We start from the raw sequence: 13517 nt of genomic DNA on the forward strand, positions 1-13517 counted from the left end.
TTGCACGTCGTCGTCGGGCGCTACAGTCCAATCTGAAGAGGTGAAGTCCTCACATGAAAATTGGGAGTGAGGGCTCTATTATTTTCGTCCATGCTAAGCCCCATATCCCTAAAACTACTTTGCCTTTTTTCCACTATTTTGAAAAACATTTTTGAATTGTTGCAAGCTCACAACGTGTCGATGTAGATTGGCTATTTTAACTATATTCAAAAATGTTTTTCAAATAGTAAAAAAGGCAAAGTAGTTTAGCGATAAGGGGTTTAGCATGGACGGAAATAGAGCACTGAGTCTGCAGTTCTAACTGCAATGGGGAGTTTGTTCCACAGTTTGGGAGCCAAGAGCGATGCGAGTCTAGGACGTGTGTGGAGTGTTGTCCCGCATGTTTTAGGGAAGGTTCAGACAGCTTCCCTCTGTTAGCTGATCTGAGTGAGCGGGGGGGGAAGCGATGTCGGGCGGAAGCCTCGTTTTATAAATATTATGAACCAATGAACAGTATTAACAAGAGCTTTAGACTAAATAATAACTACACTGGATCCATTGGAAACACATGGGTACCCCCCCAACCCCCTTGACATGTAAGGTTTCTGCCTGACAGAATCAAGAAGGTTTATATTGTCTCTGTCGGGTGGAAACCTCATGTTTATGTTCAAAAACTGTTAATTTTCAAAAATAGCAAAATAAATTGCAGCTATACTCGAGCGTGCACATATACTACTTTTGATGCTTTTGTGTGTCGCTTTAGTATGATGATCAGGTATAGGGTCATCATTACAAAAATACAAAAAGTTAAAATATGGAGAGATAAGAGGTTTCGGCCTGACAGCAACGATTTGGCACAATCGGCAAAATGTGGGGGAAAAGAATAACAATAATAAAAAACTAATAAATGGTGGGTTTACGAAGAGCAATACGTGGATCATTAATACGTTGTTCCAATTACACGCCGCCTTTTGACCAATAATGTCCACGGATTAGATGCAGGCGGTCCTCCCTTCCAGGGTCAAACAAGCCCCCCACAAAATAAACTCTAAAAATGTCTCACAAAACACATTTCTGTTGGAGGAGGGGGGGCAAAAATATACGAAATAAGAAAACAAGTACTGACGCGTGATGAATTCAAGGTTTTGGAAACTGACCATAACAACGTTTTCTGTGTTGACTAAATACCCCCAAAAATATGCAATTTAATTGTCAAACAAAACAGTAAAGATGAGGAAAACCGCCATGGAATGTTTTCCCAAGGTATTAAGAGATTGTGAAAGAGGGTTTGCGGGGGGTTGGGGGGTGAATGAGTGAAATGAGTGAAATGTGGGAAAAGGAGCGAGTGTGTGTTTGGATGGAGACATATCCTGATCCGCTTTGAGCCCGAAACCCAATCCCACACGCTGAACCAATAAAAGGTGCCAACTGGAACCCCCAAAATGGTTCTTCAAAAGCAGTGGCTCCTCCAACCTTCCCCATGTCAAGGACCCCCAGATTTATGTATTTGACTGTGTCGTGCAGTCGTGGATTGTGCAGTCCAGGTAGGGCACATATATTCTTGAGGCATTACCCCAGGTGAAGGAGTTCAAATATCTCGGGGGCTTGTTCACGAGTGAGGGGAGGACGGAGAAGGAGATCAGCCGGAGAATCGGAGCAACAGGGGCGGCGACCCGACAACGGAAAAGCGGTTGAAGATGGATGGATGGATGTGTCGTGCCGCCACACCCCCAATACAAGATTTGTTTTAGAAATGTTTCCAAAATATTCAAAATTTGTTCAGATTTTTTTTAGAACTATATTGCTTCAGAGTAATACCACATATAACAGTGACTCTCAACCTTGTTGAATTTCTGTGGGCGACTGTGGCTCAAGAGGTAGAGCAGGTCGTCCAATGATCCATGGGTCGGCGGTTCGAATCCTGGCTCCTCCTGTCTACATGTCGAAGTGTCCTTGGGCAAGACACTGAACCCCAAATTGCTCCCGATGTGCTGGTTGGTACCTTGCATGGCTTCCGCCGCAATCAGTGTATGAATGTGTGTGTGAATGGGTGAATGTAATGCACAATCTATGTAAAGCGCCTTGGATAAAGGCGCTATATAAATGCACCATTTACCATTTTATTTACCATTTCGCAGGGGGTCGCAGGGAGACACCAAAGATGTATCTTTCCTGTCTCGAGCTGAAACATTTTGGAACCCCTGATTAATTCCATTATTATTTCCATGTGAAGGCAGACCACAGATGTGTATGATCCAGCAGGGTTAGCGAGGGGCCCATAAGGGGAGCTCATCAGCTCAGGGCCTCAATTTGATCCATGTTTCTTCAGAGTCGGGGCATGTTTTGACATGTTTGAACGTGTACAACGTATAAGAACGGGAGCAGAAAACTCTTATCTCCAAATTCTAACTTTTAATTTCTCTAAATTTAAATGAATGCCCTATACTTCATCATACTACAGTGTCACACAAAAGCATCTAAAGTAGCAGATCCGCAAGCTTGAAACGTGTTGCTAAACGACACCTTTTGAGCTTGCAGATCTACTATTTTTGAATTTGAATCCTGAAAAGTAACAGTTTTGAACATAGTTATGTTTAACACTCACAATTCACATATGGCTATTCAAAAGTAGCAGCTACAAGCTCAGCTCAGAGCTTTTAGAGAGAGAAAAATTGTGAACATATGTAAATCTTTAAATATGTGCTATATTATTTTTTAAAGCATTAGGTTTAAAGATGGAGTGCCGTGATTTTTCACCCCCCTAAAACATGATCAGGTATTCTGATTATACTAGGAGGAAGATTTAGTGTACAGAATGTGTTTTCTTTTTTGTGGCCACACCCACCAGTTAATTTGGTACAGTATACCTGGTTATCAGGTGGGTGGTGACCTGAACTGAAGCCGCACCCACAGCTGTTGACTTCTGACTCGAAGGCTTTCGGCTTTTCAGCTTTCAGATGGTTTTAATGGTGTGATGCTTCTTATGTTTTTGTTATTATTCTTTTGAATTTGCTCACTGTAGCACTTTGAGATTCTAACGAATGTAAAGTGCGTTATAAATAAATATTATTATTATTATTCCGCTTTTGAGTCACCAAAAATACACAGAGATGTATATATATATGCATATTTGAATATTATAACCACACCTGGGGGTCTAGAGTAATGCTAACTCCATAGACACATGCTGTACAAAACAGAAAAAGTACTTTAATAAAATTTAATTGAATGGAATTTAGAGAACTCTTTTACAGTAGAAGACACTTTGTAGAATCGGGTCCTCAAGGTCTCAATCTGTTAAACAATGCTTCAAGTTATATGCTCTTGAAGAAACCAAAGCACACTTTCAGATGACATGAAGAGAGTAGGCCCTTTGAATAATTAACAGTAAGAGTGACAAGAGTCCTGTCTTAAATTCCGTTGTGTGTGTATGAGGGAAGAAGGCCTTTGGCTCCCGGTGGGTCGTGCTGTGGGGTTTGTCTCAATGGTATTATGTTAGAAACTAGCGATTAAAAGAGGAGCCTTTTGATCACTGCATTGTAACGAGTGGTTTCTCTTCTATAGAGATGCTGATTGTCCTAATTATCTGCGTTTAAACCCGAAAACGCTGTTTGGGGCTATACAAGATAGTCAAAGCTGCGGTTTTAATTGATCCGTTTTGTAACTCAGAGAGAGTGCAAAAAAAGAAGGCAACCACATTGTGTGCGTGTGTGTGTGTGTGTGTGTGTGTGTGTGTGTGTGTGTGTGTGTGTGTGTGTGTGTGTGTGCGTCGTTACAGGTTTTGGAAGTAAAAGCAGCAGGCAGGTCTTTACAAAACTGAAGGAGTATATTTCAGGGCAATACAAAACCAGCAGTGAGCCTTCCTGTTATGCCGCCTTTGAACTCCATGTGAGAGCGTGCACGTGCGTGTGTGTGCGTGCGTGAGTCCGTGCATGTGTATGTGTAAAAGTGAGAGACTTTGCACACTATGCTTCAGATTACAGCATCTAAAATATGCCTATATTCTGCGTTGTGAGCTTCTAAAGCTTGTAGAGCTATTTTCAGCAAGCAAGTGTAAAATCAGCCATTACGATGCCAAAATATTTTTTTGTCGACAAAATCAGCTGCACAATTACTAAAATCTTATGATATTTTGTGGAGTAAAACTAGATTAAAACTAAAACCTTTCAGATGACTAAAATATGACTAAATTAAATGTTATTCAAAAACTAAACTAAAACTAAATCAAACACTGCTGCATGTGCGTGCGTGTGTGCGTGCGCGTGAGTGAGTCTGTGCACGACTGCACGTGTATGCATAAAAGTGAGAGACTGCACATTATGCCTCAGATCACTGCATCTAAAGTATACTGACACTGTTGTGTTGGTCAGAAACCTTCATATCTTCATGTTTTGGCTGCTTTTGTTCCCTCTTTTCTTTCCCCATAACTCAGTGTCCTCACTACCTCCAACAAGAGCGACAAAGCGTGGCGCGATGGAAATCTTTTGACAAGTGAAAGCGGTTAAGCGTGTCAGTGGTTTTTTATGAATATTGAACCAATGAAAAGTATTAACAAGCAGCTTGTGACAAAAATAATAACTGCATTGGATCCATTTCGTTATTTTTTCCATTTCCTGAAAAGTAAGGGGTTTTGGACATAAAATGTTTCCACCAGACAGTGAATATGTGTTCCAATGGATCCAATGTAGTTATTATTTAGTCATAAGCTCTTGTTAATACTCCTCATTCATTGGTTCAATATGTATAAAACCTCCCACACACATAATCACCAACAAATTGTGATCTTGTATATGTTTGCTGTTCTCGGCTGTCTAGGCATAAATTAGGCCTAATCTTGCGTTCGCACAAGGCATGTGCAAAGATGAAAAGATCACAGCATAATTTGTCGCGTTGTCGCTTTGTAAATTCTGTTGCTCACACGGTCGTTGACGTCATCAAGTGTGCGTCCATAGTGACGTGTGTTGCAGCTACAGTTGTAGCGTTGTAGCTTTGCATCTGGAAGTAGAACACAGCTTAGCTTTAATTTATCTTTTGCAGCAGCTACAAACGTCAGATGCATCTTTGTATCTTCATGTCGCTGGCTTCCATTGACAATGAATGGTAGACTGTATCTTTGTATCTGCCTGTGTGAATGGAGCATAAGGGAGATCCACCCTCCCTGAGAACTTTGAGAAGACCCATTCCAGCCACTTGTATCCGTGACCTTGTTGTTACAGTCATGACCCTTAGTAAATGATCTAATGAATGACATGCTGACCAATGGATACTAACAATGGACTTTATTTACATAACACTTCTCAAAACAGAAGTTACATCACAAAGTGCTTAACATAACACAAATGGCTGTTGAAACATCACAAAATGCCGCAAACAAAACTGCAAAGCAACCACACAATAAAACCACAGGGAAATGGCCCACAATTTCAAACAGACATAGAGTGATGAAAGATTACTTAAAAGTGCTTCGAGTCAAAAACACTGACAGACAGGCCAGAGTGAAACAGTGAATTGTTAAGTGTTTTAAAACACAAAACAGAATGTCTGATCTGGAAGCACATTAGCATTGTTTAGATCAACGGTTCTCAAATAGCGATCCAGGGACCCCCAGGGGCTCCTGAGGGGGTTCCCCAGCAAAAATGTGTTAATAGCCTATAGCAGTGGTTTTCAACCAGTGGTCCTTTAGGCGGTTCCAGGTGGTCCCCAGCTCAATGATGGAGAGTTGGTAACCAAATGGACCCTTATAGATCTTTAACTCTTGAGAGCATAAAATAAAACCAAATGGACCCGTATACCGGTCCATTTGGTTCCATTTTACGCTCTCAAGAGTGAAATTATTATGAAACATCTGCATTACTTCATTTAAAAGAACTTGAAGTATACACATTTAGAGAATGTATTGCTATATTTGATCATAGTAAAAAAAAAAAAACCCTGGCCTATAGCAACAAAAAGTCAGTGTAACCACTGAAAATAGCCAATCTAGAAGCTCATGCGACATGTGACGAGCTTGTAGAAAAAATAGAAATAGAAGAGTGGCCTATTCCAGTATGGGTGGGGGTGGGGTGGGGGGGGGGGGGGGGGGTGTTGTCGTCTATGGCCAAATACATGAATTAATGTGAGGGTTCTTGATGCATTCCTTGAGGGGGATTCCAAATGTGATTGATTCTTTTTTACATGAAAGCTATACGCGTTGATTTTATCATCCTGTTATCTATCCGTATAACTTACGGATAGATAACAACGCGTTGATTTCCCTCCCTATGGGAATGTGTGTTGTCGTCTATGGCCAAATACATGAATAAATTTGAGGGTTCTTGATGCATTCCTTGAGGGGGAATCCAATTGTGATTGATTCTTTTTCACATGAAAGCTACGTGTTGATTTTATCATCCTACTATCATCCTGTTATCTATCCGTATAACTTCCGGATAGATAACAACGCGTTGATTTCCCTCCCTACGGGAATGTGTGTCAACTCTCTTATCTGATCTGACTTGTCCTTCCAAACACCCTCTTCATGGTCCCTGTTGTCCCAGCGTGGCCCAAGGCCTGTGGAGAGAGAGATAGAGAGAGGGGTTTGTCTCAATGGTATTATGTTAGAAACTAGCGATTAAAAGAGGAGCCTTTTGATCACTGCATTGTAACGAGTGGTTTCTCTTCTATAGAGATGCTGATTGTCCTAATTATCTGCGTTTAAACCCGAAAACGCTGTTTGGGGCTATACAAGATAGTCAAAGCTGCGGTTTTAATTGATCCGTTTTGTAACTCAGAGAGAGTGCAAAAAAAAGAAGGCAACCACATTGTGTGTGTGTGTGTGTATGTGTGTGTGTGTGTGTGTGTGTGTGTGTGTGTGTGTGTGTGTGTGTGTGCGTGTGTGTGCGTGTGTGTGTGTGCGCGTGTGTGTGTGTTAGTGCTGCCGGAATTGTCCAAAAATCACATCCGGATATTCGTTTTAAAAACCCACGTGGATTCGAGCAATTCGACCCATTCGGATTTCGATTCCGATTCGGGGCCATTCGGATTTTTTAATAATTATATTTACACCAATACAACCTGAGACATAACATTTAAGATCGCATTGCTGGCGCAACTCTCTCTCTCCGCGCATTGGTGCTGCTGAAAACCGAGTTGGAACAAAACGCATGCATTCTCCCTTCTCCCGTAAAACATCACCGACATTTTTCTTAAAATTTAAGAAAAATGTCGGTGACGTTTTACGGGAGAAGGGAGAATGCATGCGTTGTGTTCCAACTCGGTTTTTAATGAGCAATCCTACCACGGAACACATAGCCTTATCAAAACGAGGCACGGAGGCAGTATTAATTCACAGAACAGAACACTGCATTGCTGCTGCTGCCGGACCGGCGCCGCAGTTCATCCTTACGCATTTTATTTATCTTTTTATAATTTCCTGAAGGATAAAGTCGCTTCATGATTGAAGATTGATGAGTGATAGATCTGTGTGTTGTTGTCTAAAAATATACTCTCCCGTCCGTCCGAAACAACACCGAAGCAAAATAATTTTCGGTGTAGGCCAGGCCTGTCCCCGATTCTGATCACTAGGTACGCTGTTGACGGAAGAGTTCACCCTTCTGAGCTGCGTACACTCACTGCGCTAAGAACGTAAAAGGCCACCGCGGCCCCGCCCGCCCTGTGCTCACCGTCATTTGCGCACCGTCCGTGCGCAAATAACGTAGCCCGCTCTTTGCCGACTTTGCGCAGGGCGGGCGGGGGCCTTTTGTGAATCGGGCAACCTACGCAGCCTGCGTAGTCTGCGTTTAGGAAGAGTGCGAGGCAGCTGATTTATTCTTCAATGTATGCCGGTGTCGGTCGGCGTGTCGCGTGGCAAATATAACTAATCTAGAAGCTCACAACGCTTACCCACGGCACCGTCTCGCGAAAACTTGCACAGCATTTTTATTTTTTTAAATTCAAACCTTAATTTTATATATTCAGTTATTCATTTATTTATTTGATTCAAAAATTCGTTCGAATATGGAATATTCGTTGGCAGCTCTAGTGTGTGTGAGTGTGTGGTGAAAGGTGAGACAGACCTTTCACCTTTCAACCAATGGTGGAAAGGCAGTATATTTACTTTGAGGTTACTTTTACTTTACTTTGGGGTCCATTTGGTTCCACATGTACACTCTGAGTTACAAACCAAAGCTATAAAGGTCCATTTGGAAACCCTGAAGGAGAACTGAACTGAATGAGGACCACTGATCTAAACTAATAGTCCGGCAGCCGAGGTGGACGGGTGGGAAATTTGGTATATAGTCTTTTTTATTGGCCTAAAATATTGTCTATATACATACATTCATGAATCCACTTGCTGACCGGCTGTTAGTATTGGGCAATTGTTTTTATAGGGGTTTCTTGGTTTCTATGGCAGGCAAAAATGTCAAAAATGTCAAACTTTCCTTTTGCTTTAAGTAGCATGTGACATGTCAAACTAGGGGGTTTTCATGGTTTTGAATCCATTCCATTTTTATATTTTTTATAATTATTTTTTTATTGGGTGGTAGAGTGGTTACATACATTCTTGAATACATATCAATACACAATTTCATAAGCAATGATCATAGTCAAGGAGGAACAGGAAATGGTTTACATGACATTAGAGTTTTTAAACATTTTGTATTTCATTAAGTTTATGGCTTCATCCACCCAATGGTTTTTTTCATTTTATTTTCATTCACACCTCATTCTTACTAAAGCCACACACACACACACACACACACACACACACACACACACACACACACACACACACACACACACACACACCACCCCCACCTACCTACCCTGCCCTGCCCTATACACACACATGAGGGAGATGCGGGAAGAAACAAAAGGGGAGCGACACAAAACATCACACACACACACACACACACACACACACACACACACACACACACACACACACACACACACACACACACACACACACACACACACACACACACACACACACACACACACACACACACACACACACACACACACACACACACACACACACACACACACACACACACACACACACACACACACACACACGTTCCATAGGTTGTCCAGCACAGGTTGACTCAGCGGCTCCACTCCTCCTACAACGCCTCATAAATTGGACTCCACAGAGAGTTAAATTGGTTTTCTTTATGACTGTCCTCCGCCATTGTCTTCTCAATATTCAAATAATATTTAATTAGTGATTTCCAATCTTGAAGGGAGGGTGCTTCTTTATTTTTCCAGTTTTGCAACAACAATTGTTTATATACTAAACATGAAAAGAGAATTTGTCTGCTTATTGGGCATCTGGTTTCCTCAATATTTTGGAAGATACAGATCTTAGGCACACTTACAATTTATATTTAAAAAACTCTCCATTTTCTCCCAGATCTTTCTAACTTTCTCGCAGTACCAGAAGGCGTATATAAGGGAATCCCTTTGTGTGCAACACTTTAAGCATCTATCAGAGGATGTGGGATCAAACGTATTAATCTTATCTCTAGTATAGTACATTCTTGTCATTACTTTATACTGAATTAGTCTTAGATTTTCGTTTGTGGTAGTTTTATATGTACGTTGTAAGCATCCCTTACATTTATATTTAGCATCATCTATTTGAAGATCTTCATTCCATTTATTATATATATTTTGTAGCAGTTCGTCACTATTCTCAGCATTGCTTAGGATGTTATATACAGCACCTATAAGTGGTCTCTTTTTATCCCTTTACGTCGCTTAATTTAGTTGGAATTTTTTCCCCAAGATCCAAAATTTCTATTACCCAGTTTTTCAACTGCAGATACTTAAAAACATCCCTATTGTTTAATTTGTGTTTGTCTTTTAATTCCTGAAAGGAACATAATTGATTATTTTGTATAATGTCTGATAACTTCTGAATTCCACCATTAATCCATGTCTCCCAGTTCAGTTGAGCGTTTTGAATTGTTATTGATGGGTTGTTCCAAATTTGTATATGTTTAGGGATTCCTATATCAAGTGTTGTCAAGTAACTTAAGTAATATACTACTTTCAGTAATATTATTACTTTTTTCCAGTAATATGTAACTTAACTAGTTACTTTCACATTTTGTGTAATTATATTACATTTACTTTTTTCCAAAAGTAATATTATTACTATTTTCACGAGCCTTGGTGGAACTGTGGGTTTGAGTGTTTATTTATAATGGTAGACTGGATAGGGGTCAAGTTGCTCTACAAACTACAGGATAAAACTACAGGATAAAACTACATGATAAAACTACATGATAAAACTACATGATAAAACTACATGATAAAACTTCATGATAAAACTACTGGATAAAACTACATGATAAAACTACAGGATAAAACTACAGGATAAAACTACGTGATAAAACTACATGATCAAACTACAGGATAAAACTACAGGATAAAACTACGTGATAAAACTACACGATAAAACTACAGGATAAAACTACATGATAAAACTACAGGATAAAACTACAGGATAAAACTACAGGATAAAACTACAGGATAAAACTACGTGATAAAACTACACGATAAAACTACAGGATAAAACTACATGATAAAACTACATGATAAAACTACTGCATACATTTGCTGCTGTTTTACATTGTGTCGTTTATTTCAGTCAAGTTGACATGCATTGCAGGGCCTTTATTGCCCTATAGCACTTTGTTTATTTTTTGTGACCAATTTATATATTTTTTAAAGCAGCTATAGCATTTGTTTGCTTTAATAAACAACAGAAGTTGTTCAAAGATTGTGTTTCATTATCTTTTGCCCAGGTGTGGTTTTCATTTAGACTGTAATTAATGAATTCATACACAGTAAAAGTCTTAGTGTTCATTTAATTCAAATGAGTGTACAAATGGACCCATCATCATGTGTACACTATACAGTACACTTTTTAGAGTTAAATAAACACTGCAGAATAGGGGAGGGGGGACTGCTAATGTTGAAAATGCAAAGTAAGACTTTTGGGGACAAAATATGCAATTACTGGAGGCGAGAGAAAAAAGTAAAGTAATAAGTAACTAGTTACTTTTCTCAGGGAGTAATAAGTAGTGTAACTTTATTCCTTTTCTTTCAAGTAATATTACTACTGTTAAAGTAATATTTTGACAACACTTTTATTTTGACAAATAAAGCGTTAACAGTGCTATTAATAATAAAGTTTGACGTTATAATTATTTTCTTGGGAAAAAGGGCTAAGAGTAAACTATGTGGTTGTAACTGGTGGTTTTCAATGTCTATCCACGGTTCCTCATTTATGTTATTAATTATGTTATAGATATAGAACATTTGACCCGGGAGCAGTATGGGTTGACGCCCCAGCCTGTGTCTTCCGTGAGGAAGAAGCCCAACAAACCCACGGTGAGGCCTTTAGGAGGGCCATTCGGGCGAGACCCGAAACCCCGATGGGATACATCACTGAGGATACGTCCCAGGTGCATCCATGTATGTATGTATGTATTTTGTTTAGTTATTCTATTTATAGTGACTCATAGGAATAGACTACGTGACAACCAGGAATAGTCTGGTGACCACCGGAGAGACGGGTGGCAGCCGGAAATTAGACGGCACCCGGGAGCAGTATGGGTTGGCGCCCCAGCCTGTGTCTTCCGTGAGGAAGAAGCCCAACAAACCCACGGTGAGGACTTTAGGAGGGCCATTCGGGCCTCAAGCGGAGCCTGCGGCACCACCAAGGGCAAGGTGGAGCCTGCGGAACTGTTGCGGCTCGAGAATCCACCATTCCTGAATGAAGTGCCTGGTGCTGGGAGTCTGGTGCAACGCACAGGGCCTGACCTGGTGAGAGCAGGAGTGGACCTGGTGAGACGTAGGAGGGGCCCGGACAGGAGTCAACCCACAGAGCCTAGTCCTTCCACGCGCCAGAATGGTACCTCCCAGTCCCGGCAGAGTAGTTCAGGAGGAACGGATTGTGTGGCCCTGGTTTTTCCCTAATGGGACTGATCGAGGGTAGCTACTGGGACGTAAGTCGGGACTTGATCACCCCGGCTGGGTCACCTGAGTGAGGGGTATGATGTTGCGAGACCCGAAACCCCGATGACCTTGGGATACATCACTGAGGATACGTCCCAGGTGCATCCATGTATGTATGTATGTATATTTTGTTTAGTTTAGATATAGAACATTTGACTTGTATTATGATAGAGTTCCATATTAGGAAGATTTAGACCTCCCTCCTCTCGAGGGTATTGCAGCAGTTTCCTCTTTATTCTATTTGATTTATTAGACCAAATGAAGGATGTAATAAGTGAATTCACGCTTTAAAAAAAGGATTTGGGCGGTGTAATAGATATAGTCTGAAATATATATAAAAGTTTAGGCAACCACATATTTATAACCACGCAGAATAATATATACTTATTCTGCCCATAAGGTTGATGTTCAAGTCAGACCACCTTTCCAAATCTTCTTTCAGTCCTTTAACTAATGGGATAAAGTTATCTTTATACAGCTGTAGTTTGTTTGCACTCATATAGCAACCAAGGTACTTGATATTACTCTTTTTTACTTTAAATTGTCTAAATTCGGTTTCCCCTTTATTTATTACCAGCAATTCAGTTTTTCCTTCGTTCATCTTGTAACCTGATATTTTTGATGTTCTCATAATTTCTAATATGTGTGGCATAACCCTGGTTTACATTACTTAGGTAGAGCAATAAATCATCTGCAAACAAGCTCAGTTTATATTGGTTTTTACCAATGCTAATACCCGTTATTTGTTCGGACTGTCAAATGTTTTGGGCCAAGGGCTCGATTGATAAAGCAAACAGGGAGGGCGATAGGGGGCAGACTTGAGCTGATCCTCTGCTCAAGGGAAAGGGGTCGGATAAGATTCCATTAGTGTATACTTACTTGTGCCTTGTGGTTTTGAATCCATTCCAAGCATTAGTTTTGCACAAAATACACTTCTTGGGCTAAAAAAACGGCATTATGACAAATGTGATGAGGTCAGCACATTTTGGGCACATTTGGGAAAGTGGCTATGGCTGTTTTTAGCCCAAGGAGTGTATTTTGTGTCTTGGAATGGATTCAGAATAAAATGTCTTCTAAATCCTGTCAGGATTTGCGCCACATTTTCACGATTTTTCAAAAATTGCAGACCTACAAGCTCGTAGCGCGCCACTCGCGCTATGAGCTTGTAGATCTGCTATTTTTCAATAGCTAAATTATAACATAATGTTTAAAACACCAAAAGGGGTTCCCGCCCAAAATGGGTTAATGACAATTTCTAATATGATGTATTGCCTTGTGTTGTTCTTGCTTACTGTAAATCACTCTGGATTAAGATGTCTGCTTAATGCCAACATTGTTATGTGTACGGTGCATTTTACACCTGTAGACTTTAAGTAGCTTGAAGATATCCTTAAAACCGGGAAAGCAGTTTAGCTTGGCTAATCACAAATAGCAGATGTATCTTCTCTTCTGGGGGTCCCTGGCACATAACATTTGCAGATGGGGCGGTCAAAGGCCAAATGCATATCATTTTGGGGGTCCTTGGC

The 13517-nt window shown here is 40.5% G+C and overlaps 1 protein-coding gene across 1 annotated transcript in view; it reads right to left on the minus strand.

The window, feature by feature from the left end:
* Window positions 1–5916: 5916 nt before the first annotated feature.
* Window positions 5917–13517, minus strand: part of LOC306933815 (DNA repair protein XRCC4-like) — an 88324-nt gene continuing 80723 nt past the window's right edge. The window contains exon 9 of the mRNA XM_079516139.1: window positions 5917–6528. The gene's annotated coding sequence lies outside the window, so the exon portion shown is untranslated. The remainder of the gene's footprint in view (window positions 6529–13517) is intronic.

Source organism: Electrona antarctica, assembly GCF_951216825.1.
Source record: "Electrona antarctica genome assembly, chromosome: 12".
In the NCBI taxonomy this organism is placed as follows: Eukaryota; Metazoa; Chordata; class Actinopteri; order Myctophiformes; family Myctophidae; genus Electrona; species Electrona antarctica.